Source organism: Pezoporus wallicus, unplaced genomic scaffold, assembly GCF_028554395.1.
Source record: "Pezoporus wallicus isolate ANWC-B61680 ecotype Strahan unplaced genomic scaffold, APGP_CSIRO_Pwel_v1 contig_4684, whole genome shotgun sequence".
NCBI classification, from domain to species: Eukaryota; Metazoa; Chordata; class Aves; order Psittaciformes; family Psittacidae; genus Pezoporus; species Pezoporus wallicus.
This window is the reverse complement of record NW_026637499.1, coordinates 1,043,766-1,056,886: the sequence shown is the minus strand read 5'-3', so window position 1 is coordinate 1,056,886 and position 13,121 is coordinate 1,043,766. Positions and strand designations below refer to the sequence as shown.

The 13,121-nt window shown below is 49.9% G+C and overlaps 1 protein-coding gene across 3 annotated transcripts in view; it reads left to right on the top strand.

Moving 5' to 3' along the window:
• The window catches only part of ASTN2 (astrotactin 2), a 330,328-nt gene that overhangs the window by 165,278 nt on the left and 151,929 nt on the right, over positions 1 to 13,121 (top strand). The window lies entirely within an intron of this gene.

Sequence of the window (13,121 nt, the reverse complement as noted above, 5' to 3'; positions counted from 1 at the left end):
TCCCCATTCCTCCGGGAGTGGGGAAGGGGAGAGCCCCGGGGGGGGGGGAGCACCTCGATTGTTGTCAGCCCGGCACCACTCACTGGGAGTGAGTGAACAAGTTACCTGACTGGGTTTAAACCACGACAGTTCTTTTTGGCGCCCAACGTGGGGCATGAAGGGTTGAGATAAGAACAGATCTGACTGGACTGATAGTCACTCGTCACAATGCTGATTTATTGGCTCTCAAGGTTGTTCCTCTTGATCTCACAGTTTCAGTATATCATATCTTACGTCCATCCGGTATTTGCTGTATTAGTGTTGTTCAAGTGTGGGGCTTGGGCTAAGGTTTTTGTCCCATTGTACTTTATGGTAATGACTTGTAATACAATAGAATCATTGATCATGAAACTGATTTGGCTTATGTTCCCAGTGTGGTCACCATCTTTATACTTTGGGAGGTATATGATGGAGGTGCTTAGCAATTACACATCTTTTTTGTCCTTCTCAGGTGCTCAACCTGTGAAGGAGACATCCTTTTACCCTCCCAGTCAAATAGGTCGGTGCCTAGATATGAGCTGAGTCCTTTTGAAAACCCTGCCCGTATGGATGGAAAATCCCTATGCAAATTGCTCCCCAGGTATAAAATTAATTGGATTCCAACTTCAAAGAGGACTTGTGGGAACGAGCTGTAAATAATCTGGTTGTGCCTCAGTTCCTCTGTCTGCGGACACTCACCTGGCAGTTTCAAAGCCAGTGAGCGTTGCTGATGGAAGGTGCTATATATAGCAGCAAAGCTGTGTGGATCTGTATACGTGTGCATAAATACATCCCCAGGAACTGACCCACGTGTGTGGCTTCTAAAACGCACCTCATGGGTTTGGTTCTCCATAAAGCTCTAGTTCTGCTTCTCATGGGTTCTTACCCCTTTCTCCATGAAGCAGGGGTAGGGCAATGACTGTCCCCCCTGTGCTGGGCACTGGTGAGGCTGCACCTTGAATCCTGTGTTCAGTTCTGGGCCCCTCACTACAAGAGAGACATTGAGGTGTTGGAGTGGGGCCAGAGAAGGGCAACGGAGCTGGTGCAGGGCCTGGAGCACAAGTGTGATGGGGAAGGGCTGAGGGACCTGGGGGGTTCAGTGTGGAGAAGAGAAGGCTCAGGGGGGACCTGATCGCTGCCTACAACTGCCTGAGAGGAGGATGGAGCCAGGAGGGGCTGGGCTCTGCTCCCAAGGAACAAGGGATGGGACAAGAGGAAACGGCCTCAAGCTGCCCCAGGGCAGGTTTAGATGGAGCTGAGGAACAATTCCTTCCCCAGAGGGTGCTCAGACATTGGAACAGGCTGCCCAGGGCAGGGCTGCAGTCACCATCCCTGCAAGTGTTCACACAGCGTGGAGACGAGGCCTCAGTGCCATGGGTTAGTGGTGGCCTGGGCAGTGCTGGGAATGGTTGGACTGGGTGAGCTTAAAGGGCTTTTCCAACCTGGTTGGTTCTATGATTCTACATGGTCCCTGGGATGCAGAGAGGTTGGTAAAGGTCACCCACCTGTGGCTTTCAGGGGGTTCAGCTGGATGGATTCTGGTGGAGCCACATGGATGAACTGCTGAGGTCTGCAGGGGCTCCTCCATGGGCCATCCTACCAGCAGCAATCATCTTACCAGGGCAGGGATCAGCTCTCCCAACACTCATCCCTGCCTGCTTGGAGATTGCTGATCCCCAGCGCCCAGTTTTTCAGGGACTCAGCGCTGTTCCCAGTGGATCGATAAGAGCATCTGTGAAAAACCAGGGCATGGATAACTGATCCGGCAGCCCTGGCTGTTTCCTATTTATCTAATCTCGTTCTATTGGCATTTCTAAACTGCTTATCACCTCCGCATCTGAACACTTCATATGTATCCTGAAAAAAGCCACGATCAGTGTGTAATGAGAGTGGCTGGATCTGGGATGTGGCTGCTCCCAGTGCCTGGGTGCAGGGAAACAACGGGCTGAAGGGTAACCTCCCTCTCCCAGTTTCTCTGCAAAGTCCAGCTTTTCCTGGTGATCCTCATGAACTGCTGTAAAGCCAGATCTGAACTCAGCCTTGAGAACAGAGAACTTGCCCGTGATACCTTCATAGGCTAAAAGGGAATGAAGACCCCAATGATTTGTTGGTGCCTATGTGGATGCTGAGGTCTGAGACCCGTGCTGAGATGGTCAAGCTGGCCATTGCTGGCCATTGTAAAATGCTCCTGAATGACTGAAGGCAGATACAGCCCCTCATGCTGTACCCTGTACTGGGTCCACCCCCAGCACCTGTGGGGCACTGTAGGTAGGACATCTTTGCCTCTGTGGGGCTGGGGACGAGCTGCAGCACCAAGGGGACTGTGCATCCCCAAGGCTGAGCAGTGGAGCAGGGGATGGAGCCAGCACGTGGGCTATGGTCCTTCAGCTCCAGTCTGTCCCTTCCACATTCCCACCAGCAAGCAGATTCCCTCTTTCTAGGCTGGGGAATCAGGGTGGAGAGTTGGGAACTGCCACAGCCAAGCTCTCTTTTGGGCTAGAATCGATGTGTTTTAAAAGGGAAAATCCTTTTGCTCATCCCTTTGGGATGCTGAACCAGCAGCGACCTGAAACCTTGGTTTGCTGAATAATTTGAAAGGCAAAGACAAGGGGAAGGTGGTTGGATGCTCAGTTCCTCTCTGGGATCTGATTGGAGCTGTGTTGGGAGTGGTTATGGGAGAGGTAGCGAGGAGATGCTCAGAGCTCATCACAGCAGTAAGATGAATGCCTTTTTTCACTATGCCACATAGAATCTATGTGGTTTTATTTGAACCAGCCCTGGCAGGGCTGTAATCAGGGCCTGGTACTGGGGTGGCCTGACCCATCCCGTGTTTTCAGCCTTTAATAATTTATGATGAGAGATCCCAAGCCTTCTGTCTAGGCTTTTGCTCGGTTGCTTGTTTTGCTAAGATTTCTTTCTCTTCCCCCAGGCAAAACTGTAGCAGAGGATTGAGGCAGATGTTTTGTGGAGGGTCTCTCTTTTGACAAGCAAAGAACCGCCTTAATTTGGGCAGCTTAAAAGTGCTTTTGAAGAACTTGAATCACTGCACACAGTGTGAAGCCTTGTTTGATTTCAGCAGTGAGTCGGCATCGATCCTCATGGCCGAGCCTGAAATACTGGCTAAGAGATACAGCAGCTGCCTCAAAATAGAGAGTTTGGGTCTAACAGGGATGGGGAACTGGGGGAATGGGGGAGACGAATGGGCTGTACTGGCATAAGAGGGGAAGAGGATGGTGAGCGAGCAGGTAGGAGCTTGCCCAGAGAGAGCGGTGCTTGCGGAAGGCTGAGCGATGCTACATCCTGCAGCTGCTGATGGTGAATGTCCTATTGCCAGAGGGAACACCTTCCCTGTCCTCCCTGCCCAGAATAAAACTCCCATTAAGCTCTTCTTTAGCCAAGATTATCAGGTTTGCAAAACTCCAGAGCCGGGAGGTGCCAGGGTCAGTTTGCTGTGCAGCCTTGAGGCAGCCCCTGTGTGCACATCCATTATGGAACCGTCGTTAATGGCGTGATCATATCCTAGTTTTTCACCTTTGCGTCACTCAGCACAGCCGATGAGCCTGCTCTGGGAATGATCTGCATTAATGTGGAGCTGTAAAAACTTCAACCAAAGTCAATGAGAGCTGTGCTCTAAGCAGGGGAAGTGTCGTTTAATGTTAAGCACTCTGAAAAATCAGGTCTAAATGTCTCAGATTTGGTGCGTGTAATGCAGGGGATGGTTTTTTTACATTACTTTCCCTGGGCCTTAGCTCCCCATCTGTGAAGTGGGGATGATAACAGAGAGATTGGGAACTTAATCACTATTGGTTGTGAAATACTGCTGCTTTTCGGTGTTGAGCAGAGCATAGGCAACCCATGAGGAGCCAAGTAATTGTGCGTGCAGAGCAGCATCCAAGTACAATAAAGTAGGAGCTATGTGACCTTTAAAGAAAAGAAAACAAGATGCGGAGAAGCTGCAGATGGCATTGGTTTTGGGGGGCTGAGAAGCCTGTTCATGTTTATATGTACCCAGACATGGTTTTTTGGATGCCTAAATGTTGAGCTCCAGGCCGTTTCAGGCATCCAAAGGTATGAGGCTACAGCACAGCATCTTTGGTGTTTGAAGAGAGAGGTCTTTCAGATAACCCTCTTGTATGTGGTCTTGCAATTAACACGTTCATCAAAGTGCATTATTACCAAAGACTGCATTAAGGTTGCCCTGGCAACTGTAGTTCTCACGTTTTCATAAGTTTTGTGTATGTGACATTGGAACCTTCCTAATTTCCTTTATTATACTTCTTCTGCAGGCACAGACTTGTGTGTATCCGTGTTGTGTGGCTGCTGTTTGGGGGATGCTTGATGGACTTTGATGTCTCACCAGCTTTGCAGTGCCCACCTTATCTTTCCTTGGAGACTTGGTCTGGGTCTGCGTCGCAGAGCAGATGCTCTGCAGGACCCTTGTTACCATTGGAGATCCCACCATCCAGGCAGAGATAGCCTGGATGCGGCATCCCCATGGAGGGCTTTGCTCCCTCTAAATTTAACCATGGGGTGCTGCATTTGGTGGATGCTTTGGATTTGGGTGGCAGGGTTGCTGGAAGGGCTGGGATGCATCCAAGCAGTTGCTTGCAAGGTTGGGATAATAGCAGAACCCATGCTGCTTCATTATGGATGATCTGGCACCGGGCTGGCCTTGCTTGTCATCCAGGGTCCCTGCCCTTGGTCACAGCATGATTCTGTGATCAGTGTTAAGCTGATAGGGGTGTTAGATGCCTCCTTACATGCAGCGTGCAGAAGGTCTTGCCAGCAGCATTGGTGAGGTCTGCTTGGCCCAGAGCAGCTCGGCTGTGATGAGCCATGAACCCTCCCTGGGTCCCCTCACTTCCCTTTCCGTGCAGGTTTTCCACCCGTGTTATCACCACGTTACCTCTGAGCACAAAAAATACCCTCCAGTTGCTTTTTCTTCCTGTATTGAAGCCAGAAATGTATTTACAAGGAAGAAAATGATGGTCTTGAGAGGATGGGATGTAAGGAACTGCTGGGCAAGCTGAGCTAGTGCAAGTATGAAGTAGTAGAGAGAAATCATTTGATCATTTCATTTGTGTGTTTTAATTATGCACCGCTGCCTTTCCTGATAATCCCCACCCCAATAGCGTGATCTGTTTTGCTGGGTAAACATATTACTCTGTGAGTTAATGAGTGTGCAATTGCTGTCAATTAATACATATTACTATTATTGACTGCGTGTTGAACAAGCAGATTCCACCACTGCTAACTGTTGGAATTCCTAGATTAGGAGCTGCCTAAGACCCCTCACCGAAAGGTGATTGCAGTGGTACGAGGGGCTATGTGTTCCTCATGGGCCAAATGATCTTTTTTACTCTTATTTTGCTACTTAAGGTGTTAAAACTTTGCTTTTCTGGTTTGCTGCCATGTTTTTATCCTTTAGATTTCACATTATAAAGCTTTTCTTTGCAGCTGAAGTTTGGAGGAGCAGTGTAGGGGAAGGGATGGGCCAGGCTCATCTGAGCCTGTGTGATCCATAACTTAATAACTAATGTTAATGAAGCTGAATTAGGTATGCCTGGCTCTGGCTGGTGGTAACACTGTCAGCAGAGGGAAACGGGCTCCTCTGAAGCTGAAAACATGAGCCGGGATTGGTTGTGGTAGTAGCAGAAGGGAGCTCAGGCTCTGCAGTTGTATGGAAAAAGGGAAGTAGTTTTGTCAGTGCTGACACTTTGGAAATGGCTAGAGTTCCATCCTCACCTTGAAGACAGCTCCTAATGAAGCTAATGAGGAGCAGGTAGAAAATGTGCAGAGAAAGGACATTTGCCTGGTGCAGTGTGACAGGGCAATGAGCCCCTGAGACCTGCTGGGTTGTGGCTGTTGAGGCTCCAGAGGAGATACAGGTAGCAGGATAAAGCCTGGGACCTCAAGAAAAACCTGGAGAAGGGGAGACATTATAACAGAGACAGGCCAAGGGGAATGGCTTTAACCTGCCAGAGGGGAGGCTGGGATGAGCTCTTAGGCAGAAGCTCTTCCCTGTGAGGGTGCTGAGGCGCTGGCACAGGGTGCCCAGAGAAGCTGTGGCTGCCCCATCCCTGGCAGTGTTCAAGGCCAGGTTGGACACAGGGTCTTGGAGCAAGCTGCTCTGGTGGAAGGTGTCCCTGCCCGTGGCAGGGGATGGTGCTGGGTGAGCTTTAAGGTCCCTTCCAACAGAAACCAGGCTGGAATTCTATAATTTGAAAACGGCTGGGAAAGCTGAATCTTGAATAAACTGAGAATGGGATATTGGGAAGGTAGGGTAATGACTGTCCCTTTCGCCATGATGTGCCAGGGTGGTCGATGTGGGACGTGATAATTGGCAGTGTTCTTTCTCCTCCTGTCTGGTGTTCCTGTGTGCTTATTGTGGGTTTTCTTGCTGTGCTCCAAGCCTCTGTCCCATCCCATCCAATCCCATCCAGTCCCATTGCACCCCATCCTGCATTTTGCTGTCCAGGTGTCTGACACACAGGAGCATCCTAACTGTAGCACCACTACACAGGAGAGGCAACCTGCTGAATTTGGGATTCATTACAATCCCCGGTAAGGCAGGTGCTGAGACGTGTGATTCCCAGCACAGCTACTGACCATGCTTCATCATCCCTCCTAAGACTCATGGCCCTTTTCTTACACCTCCTTACGCTGAGGTTGCCTGGGAGACTGAGCCATCACTCCCTGCATTTGCCTTTGGTTCACGCAGGGCTGAAGCCATAACCATGATGCTTCCCTGAAACAGAGGGAAAAATGAATTAAAACTATCTTCTTTGGAATTAAATTGAAACTAATTTATAATTAAAACTATATATTCAGGTTGGATATAAGGAAGAAGTTCTTTGCTGTAAGGGTGGCAAGGTGCTGGCACAGGGTGCCCAAAGAAATGGTAAATGCCCCATCCCTGGCAGTGTTCAAGGCCAGGCTGGACAGAGCCTTGGGTGACATGGTTTAGTGTGAAGCATCCCTGCCCACGGCAGGGGGTTGGAACTGGATTATCTTAAGGTCCTTTCCAACCCAAACCATTCTGTGATTCTATGATTCTATCTCATCCATGACATCCTGGTCCTTCACATAACAGATGTGCTACCTCCAAGGAGAATGCAATAGAGTGGAGAGCCCTGGCATCCCCCGCGATGTTCCCCCGCATGCCGTGGGCTTTCCAAGCTCACCTTTATTCTGATGGGTTTGGTTTTGCTTTGGTTTTAATTTCCTTTCTGGTTGCTGAGGTGAGCTTCAGAACACTCTGGTGAAGCGATAGTCATGGGTTTATTGATTCTCCAGCAAATTATTGATGCTTGGTAGGGAATTTTTCACACTTGGAACCACAAGGGTTTTGGGAGAGCATCTTTGCAAGTGTTTATTACAGTATTACCACAAGCAGTGAGATTACCCAGAAAATTCACAGTAAGCAGCTCATCAGCTGTGGTGCATCAGTGTAGCTCCGTTGGAATGCTTTCTCCAATGTCATTCAAGTAAGGATTTCTCCCAGTTTAGGACCCCATGGTGGCTTTTTCTCAAGCCTCCCAGCACTATTAGTGTGGCTGAAAAGAGCCTGTGGCTGTGCTGGGCAGAACTGTGGGTTTCTGCATAGAGTAATAAATCTGGTGCATGCAAACACATCTTCATGCACTGCGCTAAGAAACCTGGTTGCGGATGTGAGCTTGAATGTGCCAGAGTTACAGACTGACTTAGAAGCTATCACATCCTCATTGGGCCCTCCAGTTGTGGGGCTGGAGATGAACCATTGCAGAGCATCCCAGTTTGGTCAATGCACAGATAGACTTGCTCAGGAGATAGCTCATGGTTTGGCACTCTAGGTGATGGTTGCTGCATCTACTTACAGGCATGGTAAAAGGTGTAGTGGGTGCAGGAGAGAGCTATAAAGAGAACGGTCTCTTGCTGCAGGCAGAATGAAAAAAGAAAGGGCTGAAATCCTGGAAAAAAAACCATAATCTGTTGCTTTTAAGTTGGAGACCACTTTTCTCAGGTGACGTTTTATTGCACATTCATCGTAATTGGGGTGTTTTACTTCATGGTGCTCCATACAGAGCGGCTGAGCCTGTGGTGCAGTTAGACCCGGTTGGATTTGTACTGTGAGCGTGGGAAGGGCTGAAAGTCCTATAAATAACTTTGAAAGCGTCTCCAGTTGGGCGTTCAACAGTGCTGAGCACTTTTAACCCTCATCTCCTGTTGCCTTGGCTCCCCATCTTTAGCATGAAGAAAATACTACCCAGTGTACAGCCACTGTGAGTCTAAACTAACGTTTGTGAGACACTGGGGGTCCTGCATGGTGGGTCCTGGGTCAAATCCCACCATTTCAGTCCTGAGTGCTGAGCTTTACAGATGCTAGTTGGGGTTTTTTAGCAGTTCTATGTAATGTTCTTCTACAAAATGTGGTGATGAATCTTGCAGCGCACCCCTGGCTGGGGTACCTGTGTCAGATCCTTTGTGCCCATTGCTGTGATGAATTTTGCTAGGCATTGTTTGAACACACGGAGCTCTTCCCAGCCTTAAGAAGCCACATGGTGCAGGGTACAAAGCCCAGGACAAAGGGCTTGGGTTAACTTTGCTTCTGCTCTGATCTGCAATATCCCCTCCAATCTGCTATTTCAAGCTTGCAGCTGAGAGCACCTTCCCTCCCCAGCTCGCTGGTTTCCACCCAGTATTTGCAATTCGTGGCTGGGAAAGAAGTTCCCAACCGACAGAGGCAGAACCATTTGCACAGCAAAAAGGCTCGGCCAGGTCCCACTTCCACTGATGGCATCAATATCTTTGAGCAGTTTACTCTGAAACTCGAGGAAGAGTTTGGCAGCCTCACTAATGATTGCAGTGCTGGCTGGAGTAGCAGAGGAAGGTGGGGGTTTAGTGGAGGAAAAGAGATGTGAGGGAGAAGAGAAAAGGAGCAGAGAGAAGACAGGAGAGGAATAAATAGGTGAGAGTACAGGTGATGCTCAGAGAGAGGGTTTGTTAGGGAGGAAATAACCTACCTGCCATATGGACATGGATTTGAGCTGTTGCAGCTCTAGGGCTGTGTTTGCCTTGGAGGCATTTTTCCCTAAGGAAAAATACAGCTTTCCCTGGAAGCTGTCCCAGAGGGATGGGTGCTAAACTTTAGCTTTCAGGGCTGGATGGGCCATAATGGGGACTAGAAGGGGAAAGCAGCCACTGCTTCCATGTGAGCATCCACAGGGCAAAGTGGAGGGTCCCTATGGGTAAAGCCAGATCAGAGATGATCTGATAGGGCAGGGAAGAAGGGTGAAGGCAGAGGACATCCAGGTTTAACCCCTAGCTGGACATAACAGGGTCCTTGCACAGGGAGACACCTGTCTGGTGGGCTCTCTGCAGTGAACAGACCATCCCTTTCTGAAGCCTCGCAGCACAGCAGTTGTTTTGTGGCCAAAACTGATCAAAATTGTTCAGTCAAGCTGCAAAATGCAGAATCTGGGTGTAAATTGCTCTGTCCTGGTTTACAAGCTCTGAAGTTGCTGATGAGAGGGGTCTTGCTAACGGAAGCAGGAAGCAGCACAAGGTGCTCGGACATGAGGTGCCTGGGCTATGCTGGGTGGGCTTGGGTCCCTGTTCTGCACTGGTCCCTCCTTTGGGGTGAAGCAGGTGGCACAGCATCACGCCTTTTGCTGCTATTGAGCCCCATCTCTAGCAACTTAGGAGCCCCAGATCTCCTCTTGATCCCTCTCCAAACACAGCTCAGGGGAGCAGATGGTTGGAGCAGCACTGGCTTAGTCCCCAGCTCACATCTGATTCTTTGTTTTTCTCAGTGCTGGGTAACTTTGTAAGACACCCAAGTCTTTAACCATTAGCAGGCAATAAAAAGGGGCAGCTGAATGGATAACACCCACTAATCCCCTTCCAGGATGAGCAGGAGCGAACAGGCACAGCGATGCGCTGAGCGTATTGAGATGAGTCCTTTGGAGGCTTTGAGAATTGCACGGCATTGGTATTTCATGAATAAATAACCCCCAGTAATATCTGTCACTGAATCTGCTTCATTAATGAGGGCCTGCAACAAGGGGAGAGGGTGGAGAAAAGGATTTTTCAAGGGAATTGAGATGAGGTTGGTGATGGGAGGTGGCACGGGGCTGGGTGAGGATGGGTGCTGTGGTCTGCGCCGTGGGAGCTGTGCGAGGTCAGGCAGAGCCCTGCTGTTGTGCACCACGCTGACCGTTGGTGGCAATAGAGGTTGTTAGAAAAGATGGGTTTACTGCTGGTGGGGCTGCAATCAGTGGGTGCTGGTAGGGAGGGGAGTGAATCTCATTTACAAGTGTATCATTTGGGTGTCAGCGTGTGTCTTTGAGAGGGCTGGAGAGTTAAATAGCGTGTGCATGTGCTTGCATGTTAGTTCTCTATTTCTGGAGAGAATCTGGCACCAGAAATTATGTTGCTCGCTCCAAAATGCCCTTTTTGATAGGACCTGGCATCTGCTTCAGGGTGGTGGGGAATTGCCCCATCACACCAGTGCTGAGCCCTGCCTGGTCCCTGTGGTTTCAGTGCCTGTGTCCACGCAGGGACACCAGCAGCTTCCCCTGGCTATCCAGTGTGCTCCAAGCGTGGCACGAACTGCGGAGCCTGACTTCTCCATCCTGTCTTGTCAGATGGGATCCGGGGGTTACTCAGTGAAATTCAATACGGATAGATGGAGAACAAGAGAAAAGAGCTGTTCTCTTGCAGCCAGCTTGTTACTGCAGGGAGAGTGATTCATCCATCAGTGCTGGCCTAACGTGGCGTGGCCGGGCGGTGGTGGTCGGATGCTGCTGTTGCTCCTGCCTTGTCGGCACTGCCTTCTCTCCAGCTCTGAGATATGGGGATGAGGGCTGTGGTCCTGTACAGCAGCAGGGAGGGGTGGGCAGGGGTAGGAAGTGGGAGTCATCATAGGAAGTGGATAGTTACTTATTGCTCTTCATCCCCCCTAATTAAAAGGAGCCTCTGAGGCTGGCAGTGCCAGAGGCTCGGCAGTGCCTCCATCTAAGACCCTCTGGGTTAGGCAGGTTAGACATAAGGAAGATGTTCTTCCCTGTGAGGGTGCTAAGGCGCTGTCACAGGGTGCCCAGAGAAGTGGTAAATGCCCCATCCCTGGCAGTGTTCAAGGCCAGTTTAGACAGAGCCTTGGATGCCGTGGTCTAGCGTGAGGCATCCCTGCCCATTGCAGGGGGTTTGGAGCTGGATGATCTTAAGGTCCTTTCCAACCCAATCCATTCTAGGATTCTGTGAAAGCAAAGCTTCCTCCCAGCTTGCTCCGAGCATCGCAGCAGCCCTCTCATCTGCTGCCATCCCCCTTGTCAGCACGCCGTGTCAAAGTGATGCTCCTCTGATCTAACAGCAGATGACACCGAAGTGATCCGGCCAAGCAGCCTCTCTCCATCCGCAGGCAGCAGCATCACCCCTCTCCTCTCGCAGGTGACACTTGAACGCTTCCCTCTGGCTTCACTGACCCACCTTCCAGGGAGGTTAATACTTTGATACGCTTAATGGCTCGTCCCAGCTCGGCAGCCCCTGCCCTGTGCTTTGTCAAGGGTTACCATTATGCCAGGCGTGATTTTGAAGAGCAAGATTTCTCTTCCCATCCTCTGCCCTCCCAAAGCCGCCCTTATCCAGCCCCAGAGTCTCCTTTCCACCACGTAAGGCAGCTGTAGCTTCTCATCTTCTTTCAGGGATGCGGGAGCTGCAGGAGGGTCTGATTGTTTGGTACCCAAATGGAAAAGCCAGGATGGAGGATGGGGGCACAGTTCTTCTTTCAGTCCACCTACGATGAGCAACCCCTTGAGAGGACCAGATGGGGCTGAGCTTTCTGGGTGGGCGGTGGAGGAGTTGTCATGTGTTTTAAATAATTCTCCCTACATTAATAAACAGTGTTTTTTGGTTAGTAAATACTCTGGGTAGTAACTAATATGCCCTTTCTCTCCCCATCTTCTCTCCAGCAGAAATACATGCCCTGATCTAATGTATTCTCGCTATTCTCACTCCCTCACGTCAGAGGAGCTGCAGATTCTGGTGGGAACAGAGTGCTAATAGAAAAGGGCCTCTAAAGATATTTGAAACATCACCAAGAAAGGACAAGAGGGAGATTGAGTTCCAAATATGCTGGAAAATCTAGGAGCTGGGCCAAGAATAGGGGGAATATCGGAAGCTTGATCACTAAGAGGGAAATTGGGAAGCATTAACTGGGGTGGAAGCAGACAGTGCAGACATTAATTTGCTATGTGGGGTAATGATGCAGCCAGAGGCATCACGGAGGGCATGGAGCTACCGCTGTGCTGGGGCACCTCATCCACCTTGATCCATGGTAGCAGAGAAACTGCCCTCCATCCACCTCCCTAGAGCAGGGATGTGCCAATTCTCCTTGGGTTTATGGTGTTTTCCTTGTTGAAAGTCCCAGCTTCTGGAATGCTGTGATTGCCTGGAAATCTGGAAGCTGCCAAGTCGTGACTTCCATACTGCACAGGGGTTTACATCTTTGGGTTTGGTGGTGCCTGGGTTTGCAGGGAAAAACTTGATTATACCCTATAGGCTCAGAAAGCAGAAGGCAAATGTAGGGAAGGAAAAAACCCAACCCACCCAGTGCTTGATTTATTTTAAAATCTCACCATTTTTATGCCACTCTCATTGTATATATAATTTTTAATGCCTGACTCATGATTCTTTAGGAGCATTTGGTGTTGGCAAGGCAGTGTGCATGAGTGTGACTCTGAGTGTGCGTGCAGGGTCCCTCTGCTGATGGAGAATGCAGTGCTAGTACCCCACAGCAGTGCTGTGGTCCTCAGGGACTGTTTCGTTGCCAAGCATGGGGTTATCAAATGAAAACCGCCCCGAAACAGGGAGACCAGAACTGGGCATTGAGTCACTGTGTGGCTGCTTGGGTGCTGATGGGAGAGCAGGGGGGACCTGTGACTCCTGGCATTGCTTCAGGGCTTATTTTAAGGTCAGAAGGGTCAGTGTTTATCTGCAGTCCTGCGTGTATGAGGATCTAATAAGTAGCTTGTGGAGGTCAAGTCCTTCGCCATCAGTGACTTGCGCTGTGACCTTGGCTTAATCTCTTTGTCCTGTTGGTGAGAGGATGATGGGATCTATTGGCC